General features: G+C 30.4%; 1 non-coding gene across 1 annotated transcript; it reads left to right on the top strand.

Moving 5' to 3' along the window:
• The first annotated feature begins 7,125 nt into the window (after positions 1–7,125).
• Positions 7,126–7,198, top strand: TRNAK-CUU (transfer RNA lysine (anticodon CUU)). Its single transcript has one exon. It is a non-coding gene; the product is annotated as a tRNA-Lys (tRNA).
• The last annotated feature ends 8,686 nt before the right edge of the window (positions 7,199–15,884 follow it).

Raw genomic sequence — 15,884 nt, 5'->3', positions numbered from 1 at the left:
TTAAATAAAAATATTCTTAAAAAAAATAATGATTTCCATTTTGAGAGCAATGAATACAAATATTTTAAAATAAAAATATACCTTTTTAATTTTTAAAGAGTGGTGTAGAGTACTTGTTAGCATTTCTTTATTATTATTATTTTATTATAAAAGTAATGTATGCAGAACAAATCAAACATGTTGATTTTTTTTCAATTTATTAAAAATTTAAAATGAAATATTTATTAGTTTCTTATATTGATAAAAATTTTAGATGGTTAATTTATTTTTAATTCTATAAAAATTAATTTAAATAGCTATTTAAATATTTAATTAATAATTTAAATAAGCTAAAACATAAAAGTAGAAAATTTTGATAAAAAGAATTAATAAATAAGGGAAAAATTAGAGATAGAAAAAATTGTCCAACAATATAGTATTTTAAAACGGTAAAAGAAGATTTTATTCAAACGTGACCCATTATTTTTGTTATTTAAATTTATTGCATATATTTCACTTGCCACCATAAATAGCCTCTTGCAATGCAATTCTTTTCAAATCTTGCAAAATGAGTACTAGCATCAAAAATATCTTTGCAATCTTATGCATTGTTTTGGTCATCATGAGCTCAGGTAACAAACTTGTTTAGTTTTGTATTCTTGTTTATTAGTGGTTAAAGAAAATTATAATGTTGACAAGGTTTGTAATGATATTTTTGTAATTGGCAGGAGTAACAAGTGACTTTATTGTTGGCTCAAGAGTCTGCCGTGCACAAGGGTCCTGTCCAAACAAAGATGCAACTAGTAATCCATATTGTGACAGATTTTGTAGAGAAGGAGGTTATCCTAAAGGTGGAAGTTGTGACGGAGACTGGTGTTGCTGCGAACAAAATTAATTTAGATATTGCAACTATTCTCAAATAATGTTTGTTTGAGTAAAATTAATCTAGTATTTATGTACTATTCAGATTAACTGATGAATCAATCTAATTCCAGTGATCTAATGATACTTGCCACTGCGTAACTTTCTTCTACCTGTCATTGATCTTTCACACGCATAATCCAATTCCATTGTTATGGCATGATTAAATGTTATGTCACCGATTAGCAAAAGCAAGTTTATTATTTAAATTTACCTTATAAATAAATATACCAACCCGCGATATTGATTTGGTGTTGTTCACAATTTTATTGATGTTTTTTTATTCTCCATTGAATTTTATATCGTTTCTAATTATCTAAATAAAATTTTGAATTTATATCAGTGTACATTTAATTTAATAAAATTTATTGTTAATAAAATATTACTATCAAGTGGAAAAAAGAGTTATTCTTGAAATCAACATATCTCCACTCTTATAAATTATTATCATATTAAAGACTGAAAATAATAATTAAGTTTTTAGTACATCTTTCTACTAAAGCAACACTCATGTAATAAGAGAGCATAGTTTAATTAGTACCACTTCATTTCGAAAAATAGCATGCACTTTAAAAATTGGTCCCAAGTCCCAGCCCCTTTAGTAATAGCATTAATATTCTTTTTTTTTCCATGGTTTTACTTGGTGGAGGAATGGAAAATGTATGAGATTAAGAAGAAGAGTAAAGTTATTATTTTTAAAAATTTATTGATAACTGAAGATTGTGATTGTGATCTGGGTTTTTGAAAGTGTTTTAGAAGAAAAATGGATTTGTGTTGTGTTTTGAGATTTGGTAAAATTTGAAGGTTGAAAATTTATTTTTATTTTTTTGATACTAGTAGGATAAGAAAAATAGATAGAAAAAATAATATTAGTTTATACTATGTTTAACTAAAATTTTTTTTTTTTATGTATTTAAGATGAAAGTAATTTTTTTAATATTTTAAAAATAACATAAAAATATAAACAGACCTGACCAAAATAAAGAATAAAAGGATTAATTTTTCAAGAAAATAATATGAAAAAATATGTATAATTTTTGTTAAATCACATTTTTTTACATAATTTAAGAGAAAAAAATATGAAGAAAAATTAAAGATTTCAATTAAATTAATTACAAAATTTCACTTCAATTCAATTAATTATTTTTAAAATGTAAGATGTATTATTTTTAAAATTAATTCTAAAATTTCAATTCAATTAATTATTATATTATTTTTCCATCAATTGTATCAAAATTCAAGTTAATAAAATTTTACTTAAGATCAATTATGTTTTCATAAGGAAGAAATATTATAATTAATTGAGCTAATTGATATTAATTGATATTTATAAAATTAAATTATAAGGAAAGAACCATTAGTTGTTTTACAATGTTAATTACAATGTTAATTTTTATAGGTTTTATTTTTCCTCATTGTAATTGTTATAAAATTGATAAGTTTAAGAGCATTAGTTGTTTTTTAAAATATTTTGAGAACAATTGTGATTTTTATTAATGTTATGTTTTTTTATAAATTTAATATGTCATAAACTACTATTATTATTTCTAACAAAATTAAAAATATTATAACTCCTATTTAGACTTTGTTTGGCAAGCCATATTTTGAGCTTATAGTTTATAAGCTCGTATGATAATAAAAGACCTGTTTGAAAACAGTCTATTCATCACGAGCTTATAGCTTATTTTACTAGCTTATGACGCTATTTTAAATAGTATTTTAGCTTATAGCTTATCAGTTTTTCTTTCATTAATACCTTTATAAATTTTAATTATTTTAAATGTGCATTTAATTATTAATTAATAAATATCTTTTTATGTCATTTTACATTTATCAGTTAGTTAAACCGCTGATTTTACCAAACACTTTAATTAGCTTATCATCCATAACCCATCAACCATCAGCTATCAGCCATCAGCTATCAGCCATCAGCTATAAACTATCTTATCATCTGACTGCTAATTTTATCAAACAGAATATTAATATGTCATATCAATTTATGGTGGCAAGACAAGGATAATAAACAAAGAAACAAAGGTATCACAAACTGGAATAAAAATAACTTTGCAGAAGTGTTTTTTCCAAACTTACAATGGGAGATGACAACTCTGATTAAGAACTACTAGAATAAAAAAAAACTTTGCAGAAGTGCTTTTCTCAAACTTTGTCAAGCCTGAGTTTGGCCTGTCAAAAAAACATAAGCCTAAGTTTGGCTTATAGCCAGTCATAGGTTTATTTTTAGGCTTGAGTTTTGCCTTTTCGAATGTCTGGTTAGCCTATTAGCCTACATAAAAGCCTATTTGTGTTTAGACACATATAAATAATCAATTAAAATAATGTTTAAATAGACTAACTAACTAAAAAAGCAACAGACTAAAAATTTATTTGCATTGACTTATTTTAACTTACCTATTAGCATAAGTTCTGTGAGACCATTTATTTAAGAGAACTTATAAAAACAATATTCATCACGTGTTTTCATCTTATTTTCACAAGGCCCTTAAGATAATCAAGTTTTATTTTTGTATTTTAATTCAAAGTACAAAACATAACATAATGATAATAACAAATTATTCATATTTATTTAAATAGGTCGGCCTGATAGGCTTAAAAGACTTTGTTCAGGGCCTGAGACCTAGCCTTTTAACTATATAGACGTATAAAAAAGTCTAGACATTTTCTATTTAAAAAAAAATATGTAGTCTAGCCTGAGCCTACATAGGCTAGCATATATGACAACTCTGATTAAGGATTGCTACAACAGATAATAATGAATGCTTATAATATTGGTTAAACACAACTAATTTCCATTAACAAATGCTTGTAATAACTGTTACAGTCAATCACTGGGTGCAGTTACCGTGCATAGATAAAAATCTATGCACCATACATAGATTATTATGGACCCTTGGATCAAATTCTAGACATCAATTGTTATTACTCAATACTCAATACTCACCACTCAATAGTCAATATTCAATACTCAATACTCAATACTGGATTAAAAAAACATGATCCAATGACTTATGTAGGCTTATGCATGGTGCATAAGGAAAATCCTTATTCATATTAGCCAAAGCCGTCAATCACTTATGTTTCCAATGATCTCACGGAATTGTCTTTGTTTTGCAAATTTATGGAATGTACTTATTTTATATTAAGATTATAAAATAATATTTCCTTATAATCCAAATATACAAATATCCGTACACTTATTTTTTAGACTAATCCATCACTTCACTTGCATAATAAATTTTTAATTATTTTTGTTAATAATATATTTAATTTAATATTATTTTTAATTTAAGATACAATATTTTTAATTTAAATTATAATAATTTATTAATTTAAACAAATCATAAATTTTTAATTAAAATAAATTAAAAAATATAAATAAAAGTGTGTTATTGAACAAAATAATATTTACATACGGGCAAAATTAAATTATTTGTTCAAATATTTGTATATAGATTCAAATATATAACTAATGTCAAAATAAAAATAATATGTATATATGAGAAAAAAATACATTATTGATTAAATTATTTAGCATTAAATATGTTTTTGGTTCTTATAAATATTCCTATTAACAAAATTAAATTTTAATCCTACAAAATATTATTATTATTATTATTATTATTATTATTATTATTATTATTATTATTATTATTATTATTATAAATGGGAACAACTTTACTACTGATCTAAATATTGAATTATTGTTTAAAAAAAGAATTATATATGTTGATTCAATTTTTTTTATATATTAATGGAGAATACACTAAGGTGATGAAAGCTAAAAGAGGTTTAAGGCAAGGGGACTCCATCCCCCTTGCTTTTTGTCATTATAATGGAGTACATGAACAGGGTTATGGTGAAGATACATATTGATCCTAACTTCAACCATCATAACAAATGTGAGAGACTTGGTATCACACATTTATCATTGGCTAATGTTGTGCTATTGTTCAGTAGAGGAGATATTCACCCTGTGGAACTCATTCTGCAAGCATTTCAGAATTTCTCTGAGTCTATTGGCCTTAGTGTTAACCCTAAAAAATGCAAGCTCTTCTGCAGTGGTATGGAGTAAACTATCATTAGGATTCTAAAGCATCATACTAGATTTGCAGATGGTATTCTTCCTGTTAGGTATCTTGGAGTTCCTTTATCCTACATAAAACTCAATATTATTCATTACTTTCCCTTAGTTAATAGAATTGTTGGTAGAATAAGACATTGGTCGACCAAACTTCTTATCATAGCAGGTAGAATACTTCTAGTCAAAAGCATATTTATGGCTATTGCTCAGTATTGGATGATGTGTTTTCCATTACCTAAAGTTGTCATACATAAAATTGAGGCAATATGCAGAGCTTTTGTATGGACTTGGTAAAGATAAAAGTAATAAGAGTCATGTGGCCTGGAAAAGAGTTTGCAGTCCCATAAAGTATGGAGGCTTGAACATGATTAATATAGGGATATGGAATAATGTAACCATGATGAAGTGCCTTTGGAACATTAACATGAAGTTGGACAATTTATGGGTGAAATGGGTCCATGTTTATTATTTGAAGAAGGAAACCATTTTGGACTACTGCCATTTCCACTACTAGTTCATGGATTATGAAGGTTATAATGGCTAAGAGAGGCGATGTATCCAATCACCAGCAGTTGTGGGGGGAGAGATGTAAATTAAGAACAATTTCTCCATGAAGAAACTCTATGACAGGATTGTAACAGAAGATGTCATTGTTAATTGGAGCCATTTGATTCAGAACAATTATCCTAGACCTAGAGTTGTTGTGTGCTTATGATTGGCTTGTCATGAGAGGCTTGCAACCAAAGCAATACTGAAGCGACTAGGACTGATAGAGGAAGAATATTGCAACCTGTGCAATGAGGCAATGGAAGATATAAATCATTTGTTGTTTGCTTGCAGGTTCACACATGGTATTTGGAAGGATATTCTTAGATGGTTATAGCTCGAGCATACTCCTTTGCAATGGCATGAGGAGGTAAATTGGATTACAATGCACACAAAAGGGAAGGGATTTATGTCTAGCATGTTGAAGATAGCCATAGCTGAAACAGTCTGTGGAGTTTGGATGTACAGAAATTTCAATATTTTTGGCACAGATACGGTAGAGGACAATACAAAGATAGCTAGTAACATCATAGACACTATTTTGTATAGAGGGTGGATGATGCCCAAGTATAGAAGTAAACTTGCATTACTTATGATGTAAGTTGTGTTGTTTTTCCTTTGTCAGTTTAGGAGCTGGATCGTTTTGATCGCATTGCTTGTAATTGCAACTTTTGAAATATATATATATATATATTCTTTTATTCCAAAAAATAACAAATACGTGTGCAACACATGAACGAATATCCCACTAATTTTCTACTATGATTTGTGTTATCTATGCATTGTAAATGCGACACGACTGTACTACTTATGTCGAATTGATACACATAACATAAATTACTTAAAAATCATCTACAATTCCACCTTAAAATCTATCCAAATCAATATATTACATTTGAAACTAAGTTGAAGACGAAAAATATATTTTCTTAGTTATCCTCTTTATTTGCCAATGTTATCTAATATTTTCAAATAAGAATACGTGCAAATTGATATTTTGTCTATTGTTTTTCATTTTTTGTTGATATGTCTATTGTATTATTTGGTGTGAGAGTTTGATTTTAGTGCAAATTTTTGTACCTTAAACAAGTTCCGAGATTTAAAATAAAATTAAAGTAGTGTTTTGTTTTTAAGGAAAAGAAAGAATAACCAATAGATTTTCTTGTAAATGATTTGTCAAGAAACTTAACACCATCGAATAAAGCATCAAATATTAATAAACAATACTCAATTTTATTCTAAAGGAAAACTTATATATTCGCAACTCATTCTTATTAAGTTAAGTCAATAATATGTTAAGTGTGCTACTCACATTCCCAAATATATATATATATATATATATATATATATATATATATATATATATATATATATATATATATATATATATATATATATATATATATATATATATATATATATATATATATATATATATATATATATATATATATATATATATATATATATATATATATATATCACTCATACATTTGAAGTCTCCTTTATATAAGAATATGCTTCACTTATTTTATGTATATGAAATAAGTTTGTTTTATTATGCCAAGCACAAATACCAAGCCCGTCTAGCTCAGTTGGTAGAGCGCAAGGCTCTTAACCTTGTGGTCGTGGGTTCGAGCCCCACGGTGGGCGTTATTTTTTATTTAAATGTGTTATTTTTTATTTAAATGTATTTGTTGAATTGAGTTTTGAACAATTTTTTTGAATCTGGGCGCTGTTGAGGAGCATTGGGCCATTTCTTAAGTTGTTTAGACTCTTGATTTGCTGGTAACTAAAACATTGTTTTTTTTTTAATCCCATTTCACATATTAATTTCTATATAATAAATATTTTAAGATAATTTTGACTATAAAATAATATTGTTTTAACTTATGATATTTCTTTGTTTAATATATAATATATAATAAAATATAATTATTTTGAAATTATTGTTTTAATTAATTATTAATAACATATTTATTTGATTGATATGATGTGGTTGTCTAATGGATGCTAGGTAGACTATCGCATAAACTTAATTGTTTCATCATAATATTTGACAAGGATGAGTCTAATTTTACAATTTGTCAAAATAAGATGACAAAAATTGAGGATTTAGAAATAGAGGGACTAAAATCCATAAATTTATAAAAATTTAATCACAATAATTAATTTTATTTAATAGTTGTTAGTTATTTTTCTTATCTATCATAAAAATAATGGTGGCGACTCTCAATTTTTAAGCCGGTTGCGACAGCAACGATGATCACACGATATAGAATTATTAAACTCGAACACGAAAGACAACGTTCACGCGAAAAATTTGTTGAATCATGACAAAAATAATGAGATTTAGTGTTTTGTTTGTAATTTAGGCATAAACATTTTTCTTACATGTAAATCAAATGATTAATTTAAATAAAAAATTTATTTAAATAATTCTTTGAATACTAATATACCATGTTAAATATCAATATTTACAAACTAATTAAAACCATACATCTCAGATGGGTATCAATACCCAATAAAATTTTAAGTGTACAATAGTGTTCACCAGAACAATGTACATGTAAAAAAAAGGAAAAGGAATGGATCGTGTCATAAATCCATATATTAAAAGCTTACTCTAAATCATAAAATTCGAGTAGGATATTTTTAGAAATTTTAGGAGTACACAAGAAGTGTGGGGGAGGACGGGGGAATTATATAGGGTTAAACATGTTTGATGGTGTTTATACGGTGATGATACATATGATTTATTGATATGGGATAAAGACTTGAGACAAGAAAAAGAAGTTTATGATGTTGGAAATGAAGATGGGAGCAAGATGAATGATTTGGAAGTTGTGAATTTGTTGAAGAAGTGTATGAAGTTTCAAAGAAGAAGAACAAGAAATTGTAGAAGAAACTAAATTCAAAGATTATTGTCGGAAAACTAAAAATTCTATGTTTTGTAGTTTTATCCCTGTTTAACATCTACTTTGTAATGAAATGTAATTGTTAAAGGAGATTATGCTTTAGTATGTTAATGTAATGTAATGTAATATATGTGATAAGTGTAAACTGCAACCATCAAAATGTAATGACAATTATTTTTAATGGAACAAAATATTGTCGTTTAGATGTTTTAATTTTGAATGTGTATTGCCATTATTCTTTTCCAATATTTTTAAGTTTGTTGAATTAAATATTGTTGTTGATAGAAAATGTAATAAACAGATGATATTCCATTGTTAGTTGTTCTGAATTGTGATAGTACTATGCCTATAGTTTTGCCAAATGTTGTATAAATGTTGCCATAGTTTGGCATAATTTTTGCCATAGTTTGACCTAATTTTCCCCTTAGTTTGGACTAATGTATTCCGTAGTTTGCCCAAATTTTGCCATGATTTAGCTTAATTATATTTTTAGTTGCATTGGTGATACAATTTTGCATTATTCTCTCCACCCTCGTACTTTAAATTAGGGTTTTTTTATAAAAGAATCCTTGATATGGAATAACACCTTAAATAAACCAATGTCATGTACACAACACAAATGACAAGGGTTAAATTTAACATTAATGGCATGACAATACTATATTTGGGTTAAATACAATATAAAAATACAATAAACATACAATCAATATTCTACAAATCAAAATTAAGTTTGAGTCAAACATATTCAATAGTCTACATTACTATATTAAATTTTATAGAAGACAAAAACTACATATAAATTGAGGGAAGGAGAAAAACTAAACTATGATTCAAAAAAGATATAACAAATTAAGGTAAATAAGTGGGACCAACTTGAAGTACAAAATTTGTAAATTACGGTTTCTTAATGTCTCAATGGGACCACCACCCCGACTTTCAATTGCCTAAAAAACGTGAAAGACCACACCCAAACAAAACTTTCAATGTTTTGTCATTCAACCAAAAAATGAGAACTAGGGTTTAAACGTGATAAAGTATGAATGTTTCGTACACAATTATGTGGTTTAGACATGATAAAATATGAATACTTCGTACACAAATACGTTGGCAGAAAATATTGTATTACAAAGCTTCGAGCAACAAGAATGGAGTTGGGAGAGAAGTTTTGTAACGCAAAAGGAATTTTAAATTAATCAAACAATATTTAACTTTTCAGGGAGGTAGTTAAGAAGAATGAGGTTTTGGCTCTATTTCATCATCTTCGTCCAAGGTAGAGGCCGCAATGGGAGTAGCAAATTAATTCTCAGATCATGCTCAGAAATGGATTGAAGAATTACAAAAGTCTTTACAAGAGTCCCAGGATAGTCAAAAAAAGGTTGAGGCTGGTTTTTGTGCGATGCGCCAAGAGAAACTTGAACTTTGTAAGGAGATAGCTAAATCATTATAATAGGGTTTCATCGTAGTCGATGGTGCTTTTAAGAGTGCTTTGAAGCAAATGGAGTACTTTTACCCCTATCTCAAGATTGAGTTCTCCTCAATCAAGCCATCGAGGATGAGAAAGTGGTCTCTTTGGCGGACTAGATTCTTCTCCTTTTTTTGGCAATGTGCTCGTAGTTAGCACGTTTTTTACTTTAACATTTTTGTCCTGCAATGTATCTGTATATTTTAGCTTAATTATTTATTCATATTTTTCATGGTTTGTGGTGTTATTTGTGGTCCCAGGTTTATTTCTCTATGACTTGAATTTCACTCTGAGTTTTGCCCGAAGTTTATCGGACGTCTCTAGGGACCATACCTGACTAAGGGTCGGTACCCCTTCCCATGCCCCCAGATGAAAATATGGTTCAAGGTTGACACATTGACTGACCCACTACAGCCTGTGGAGGGGCTAGCTACCAATAATAGGGGGTGAGCCGATTATTTTCCATTTTTAGGTTTATTTTATTTGTAAGTATGCATTAACATCATGGGTTTTTTATTACATTAGGCATACGCTCGTGACGTCTGTGACAACACACTCGAGTCTTTGTAATATGGATTTAAGATCTCAAATCATATCATGTACTCGTCGTTACCTTTTATAATCACAAAGGAAAGAGATAATTTAGTGAAAAAATCCTCCTTTCTTTAATCAAATGGTTATAATACATTATGATTGTTTTGTTTCTACAAAAAGAACTCAAAATTAACATAGCCAAGTGGCATAGACACTGCTTGTTGGTTACTTTTGGTTTTGTTCATATTCATCAACTTATGCTTGTCAGGCTGAGACAACTTGCTTTACTTGAAGGAGGCTAGATAGCTATGTATTCCAATTTCCCGGTCAAGGAAACCACATTTATCTCTATAGCTTTAGCTTCACCTTCTTTATGGTTTTGATGTAAGGCCTTTTGGATCTACTTGCTCCATAAATATCGGTTTTGAGTATGGTCGAATCGTCATGCACGTTGTGGCACTTCAACTTGACGTGGACGGGGGAATCATATGATGCAGTCTTAAATACTCATGAAAGAAACACCCAAAAATTGGGATTCAATGGTCCTAATATTTATCCCCTCCCATAAAGTGATCATCGACTCTATTTACCCCCATGAGCGAGTGATAATTTTGTTGTAGGCTCATAGATCAGACCCTTCATAAGGCCACCATTTTTATTTCTTCAATCCCATCTTCTCGAAGAGATCTTAATGCATAATGTTGAAGAAGCTAGTGTCATCAAATAGTATCCTAGAGATATCTAAGTTAGAGATCATGACCATTATTACCAAAGGAAATTTTTTTTAGAGATCCCTCAACTTTCTCGCTTTTGCAAAATCTAAGGATATGTCTCTTTTGGCTCTTGGTAGAGCTATTTCTCTCTTTCTTGCTGACAAATATTAGTTCAAAATTTTTCCTCTTCATTGTACTCTTTGATGGGTTGCTTACCCCCGAGACACCTCTAGTAATATAAGTCATGTATTGGATCCTCTTGTCATCCTTGATCACTCAGACATCCGCCCATTTTTTATGATTCTTGTGGAAACAAAAGTTTTTAGACTTGTCGTTCCTTTCCGGCTCCATGATGTGAGCGGATAAAGGGTTCTTCTTCAGCGTCTAGGTGGAATACCTTTTCATCCTCCTAAGACGACGAACATCGAGAGAGGTATGGTTATTTTCCTTTCCTTCGGGAATGGAATGAGTATGATGCGCGTGTCATTAGTGACTTAAAGATTTTTGGACCTCTTATGGATCCCTTCTTGGCTTAAGAGCGGCAGTTTTGTGTGAGGTCACCCGTTGCACAATGTTGTTCTTCTGATTCGCATTGTGTAGATTTCTTTTACCCGAGTCAGCCTTTCTGCCAAGGCCTAATAGTTTTGTTGTTGAACCATCTAGTACACATTATTCAATAGTTCGTTGACTCCTTGCATTCTAAGATTAGTCTCTAAGAGTTAAAAATTAATAGAGGTCAAAATGAAGGTTCGCCTTGATGGAACAACGATGTAGATACGAGGAATGAAGGAAGTTGAGATACTCGTTAATTTGTCCTAGGTTGAACAAAATTATGCGGCGGAGGAACGAAAGAAGAAGTAGTCACTACAACAAATAACACTTTTCATGACGAAGCTTTCACAACGAACGAAACAAAACTATAGGTACATGTGAACAGAGCGAATTGTTTTATTTAAAAATAAATATTAATAAAACGGTTACCTCATATATTTATAAATCCAACATAAATATATGTTAAGGGTTTGAGGTTCAATTCTCAACTCCTGATATTTAATGTTATATATGGAATCCAAAAGACGCCATTATGTTTTCTAGATTTTACATTGAATATGTTACCTCGGTTTTTAGGAAAACCGAGATAAATGCTCCCTAATTTTTTATTCTTTTGACGACCAAAAAGGCACCTTTTTAAATATAGTTTACATCGGCTAATCTACCTCGGTTTTTTAATTTTAACCAAGATAAAGTTTCTTTTAATTTTGACTTCCATGTCCATATTCAATTTTCGAGCCCTAACGAAAGAACACTTCTTCTCCAAAGAGCTCAACCAACGAAAGAACACTTCTTCTCCAAGGATCTTTGCCAACAGAAAAGCACTTCTTCTCCAAGGAGCTTCGTGGTATGTTCTTTTTATTCTCCAATACTTTTGTTCTTGTTGTTCTCCAATAATGTTGTTCTTGTTGTTCTCCATTACTGTTGTTGTAGTTCTCTGTCTATTATTTTATTGTTGTTGTTGTTGTTCAGAAGCTATATTTTTGTACTATTTTTAATTTTATTTTCAGAAGCTTTATTTGATTATGGATCATAGTTGGATGAAAGCCAATATATTAAGTAGCGAGTATGAGAAAGGATTGTTACAATTTCTTGATTTCGCGGATAAAAACCTTCATAACAACAATGGGATTTTTTGGTGTCCTTGTATGATTGCCATAATACACAAAAACATCTGAGAGATGTTATCTTCATCATTGTGGCTGTGATAGAATTATTCAAAATTAAACGAAATGGGTATGGCATGGTGAAGGGACAAAAAAGAGACATTTGTCACAAACAATTGAAGATGATGACTATATGAATGATAATCTAAAAGACATCATTCATGATATTGGAGTCGATGCTTTCAAGAAAGCTAATATGCTAGATACTTTGTGAAGAGACATGGAAGATTCATTGTACCCGGGATGTAAAGGTTTTATAAGATTATCAGCTGTGTTAAGACTATTGGATCTTAAGGCAATGGGTGGGTGGTCGGATAAAAGTTACACTGAATTACTTGAATTTTTGAAAGAAATGCTTCCTGAAAGTAATACGTTGCCAAACCGTACTTTTGAGGCCAAGAAGATATTGTGTCCAATTGGTTTGGACTTTGTCAAAATACATGCTTATCATAATGATTGCATCTTATATAGGAAAGAGTTTGAAAACTTGATCGAGTACCCGAGGTGTGGGGTGCCGCGCTACAAACAGAAGGACAACGGTGTTGATAACGACGATGGTGCAACTAGCAAGGGTGTTCCTGTCAAGGTGATGTAGTATCTACCGATAATTCCGAAGTTCAAGAGATTGTTTTCTAATGTTAGTGAAGCAAATAATACTAGATGGCATGCAGATGAAAGAGTGTGTGATGGAAAAAATTGCCATGTAGCTGATTCATTGCAATGGAAGAAATTGATTCCTTGTTTCCGGATTTTGCTAATGAACTGAGGAACCTCAGGATTGGACTTGGCACCGATGGAATGAACCCTTTTGTTAATTTGAGTACTAACCATACGTCATGGTTTGTTCTTATCTTAATTTATAACCTATCTCCATGGTTGTGCATGAAACCCAAGTACATGATGCCATCGATGATGATTTCGGGTCCAAAACAACCAGGGAACGACATAGATGTTTATTTATCGCCGTTGATTGAAGAATTAAGACTTTTGTGGGAGGAAGGTATTGATGTTGATGATGCGTACACATGTGATAACTTTAAGTTGTGTGCCATGTTGTTTTGCACAATCAATGACTTTCCTACATACAATAATTTGTCTGGGTACAACGTCAAGGCTCATAAAGTGTGTCCTATATGTGAAGTTGATACATGTCACCACCGATTACCAAAAGGAAAAAAGACAGTTTATCTTGGGCATCGGAGATTTCTAAGACCTAATCATCCATATCGTAGATTGCGCAAGGCTTTCAATGGAGAGCAAGAGTATGGTATCGCTCCAAAACCCTTAACCGGGAAGAAAGTTTATAGAAGACAACAACAAATTAAAGTTGTCTTTGGAAAGAAACAGAAAAAGCTTGTAGAGAAAATTCTTGGAAAAAGAGGTCGGTGTTCTTTGATCTTCCATATTAGTCAAGTCTTGATGTAAGACATTGTCTTTATGTGATGCACGTGGAGAAAAATGTATGTGATAGTTTGATTGGAACACTTATCAACATTAAAGGCAAGAAAAAAGATACTAAGAAATCCTGCGAAGATATGGTTGTGATGGGTATACAGAAAGAATTAGCCCCAAAAGAAGTAGGAAATAAAACCTATTTCCCCCCAGCATGTCACACTATGTCTAAAAAAGAAAAATGTTTTTGCGATTGTTTGCAGGGTATCAAAGTTCCCCAATGGTACTCATCAAATGTGAAGAAACTTTTGTCAGAGAACAATCACAAATTAATTGGCTTAAAATTTCATGATGATCATGTCTTGATGCAACAACTTCTGTTGGTGGCTATCCGTGGAATCTTACCAAGAACTGTAAGGGTGATTATAACTAGACCATGCTTATTCTTCAATGCTATATGTAGTAAAGTTATAGATCCTGGACATTTAGATGAATTGGAACACGAAGCTGCAATTATCTTGTGCCAATTAGATATGTTTTTCCCTCCATCCTTTTTTGACATTATGGTTCACTTAGTTGTTCATATAGTAAGGGAGGTTAGAATTTGTGGTCCAGTTTATTTTCGGTGGATGTATCCGGTAAAGCGTTACATGAATATTTTCAAAGGACATACAAAGAATCATCACCGTCTAGAATATTTAATCGTAGAATGGTACATCACTGAAGAAGCTATTGAGTTTTGTACTAACTATTTGTCAGATGCGAACTTTATAGGAGTTCCCGAGACTCGTCGTGATGGATTTTATGATGGTAGAGGTATTTAAGGTTTAAATGGTAAGCGATTTAGTCGACAAGTAGTTCTTCAAACACATTTTTATATACTGAATAACCTTAATGAAGTTGATCCTTACTTGACCACGTACAAAGCTCTTATAAAGGAAACATACCCCCAGATGAATGAAAAATGGTTGTCGATGGAGACAGAATTTTCATAGATTGGTTTAATGAAAGTATTTCTAAAGAGAGTGGTGCATCAGATAATTGCAAATGCTTGTCACGATTGCCTAAGTTTAATGTAGTTACTTGGAGTGCATATGACATTAGAACATATTTGTTCTTATGATTGTAGCACCATGCAAAATAGTGGTGTTATTGTTGATGCTGAATCCATGTACTTTCTCTAGTTCCAAAGATAACAATCCCGTACTAGCATCTACATCGTACTTTGGTACCATTGAGGATTTTGGAGATGTACTATGTTTCTTTTAAAGTGCCTTCATTTAAGTGCAGGTGGATTGACAGTAAAACTGGTGTAGAAATTGGTGAATTTGGATTTACAAGGGTTGATCTTCGAAAGACAACTTACAAGAACGAACCATTCGTCATGGCATACCAAGAAAAACAAGTTTTTTATGCCACTAATCCATCTAACATTAGATGATCAATTGTTCTTGAAGGGAAACATTTTCCCGATAGTACTGATGAAAATCAAGATTTTAACTATGAGACTCTTTGTTTAGCAACACGTGTAACTCAATCATCTGAAGAAAATGAGTTAGATGATGTGCATGTTATTCGTTGTGATCATGAAGACGGCATATG

Source organism: Vicia villosa, linkage group LG2, assembly GCF_029867415.1.
Source record: "Vicia villosa cultivar HV-30 ecotype Madison, WI linkage group LG2, Vvil1.0, whole genome shotgun sequence".
NCBI lineage: Eukaryota > Viridiplantae > Streptophyta > Magnoliopsida > Fabales > Fabaceae > Vicia > Vicia villosa.
This window is presented reverse-complemented; position numbering and strand designations above follow the sequence as displayed.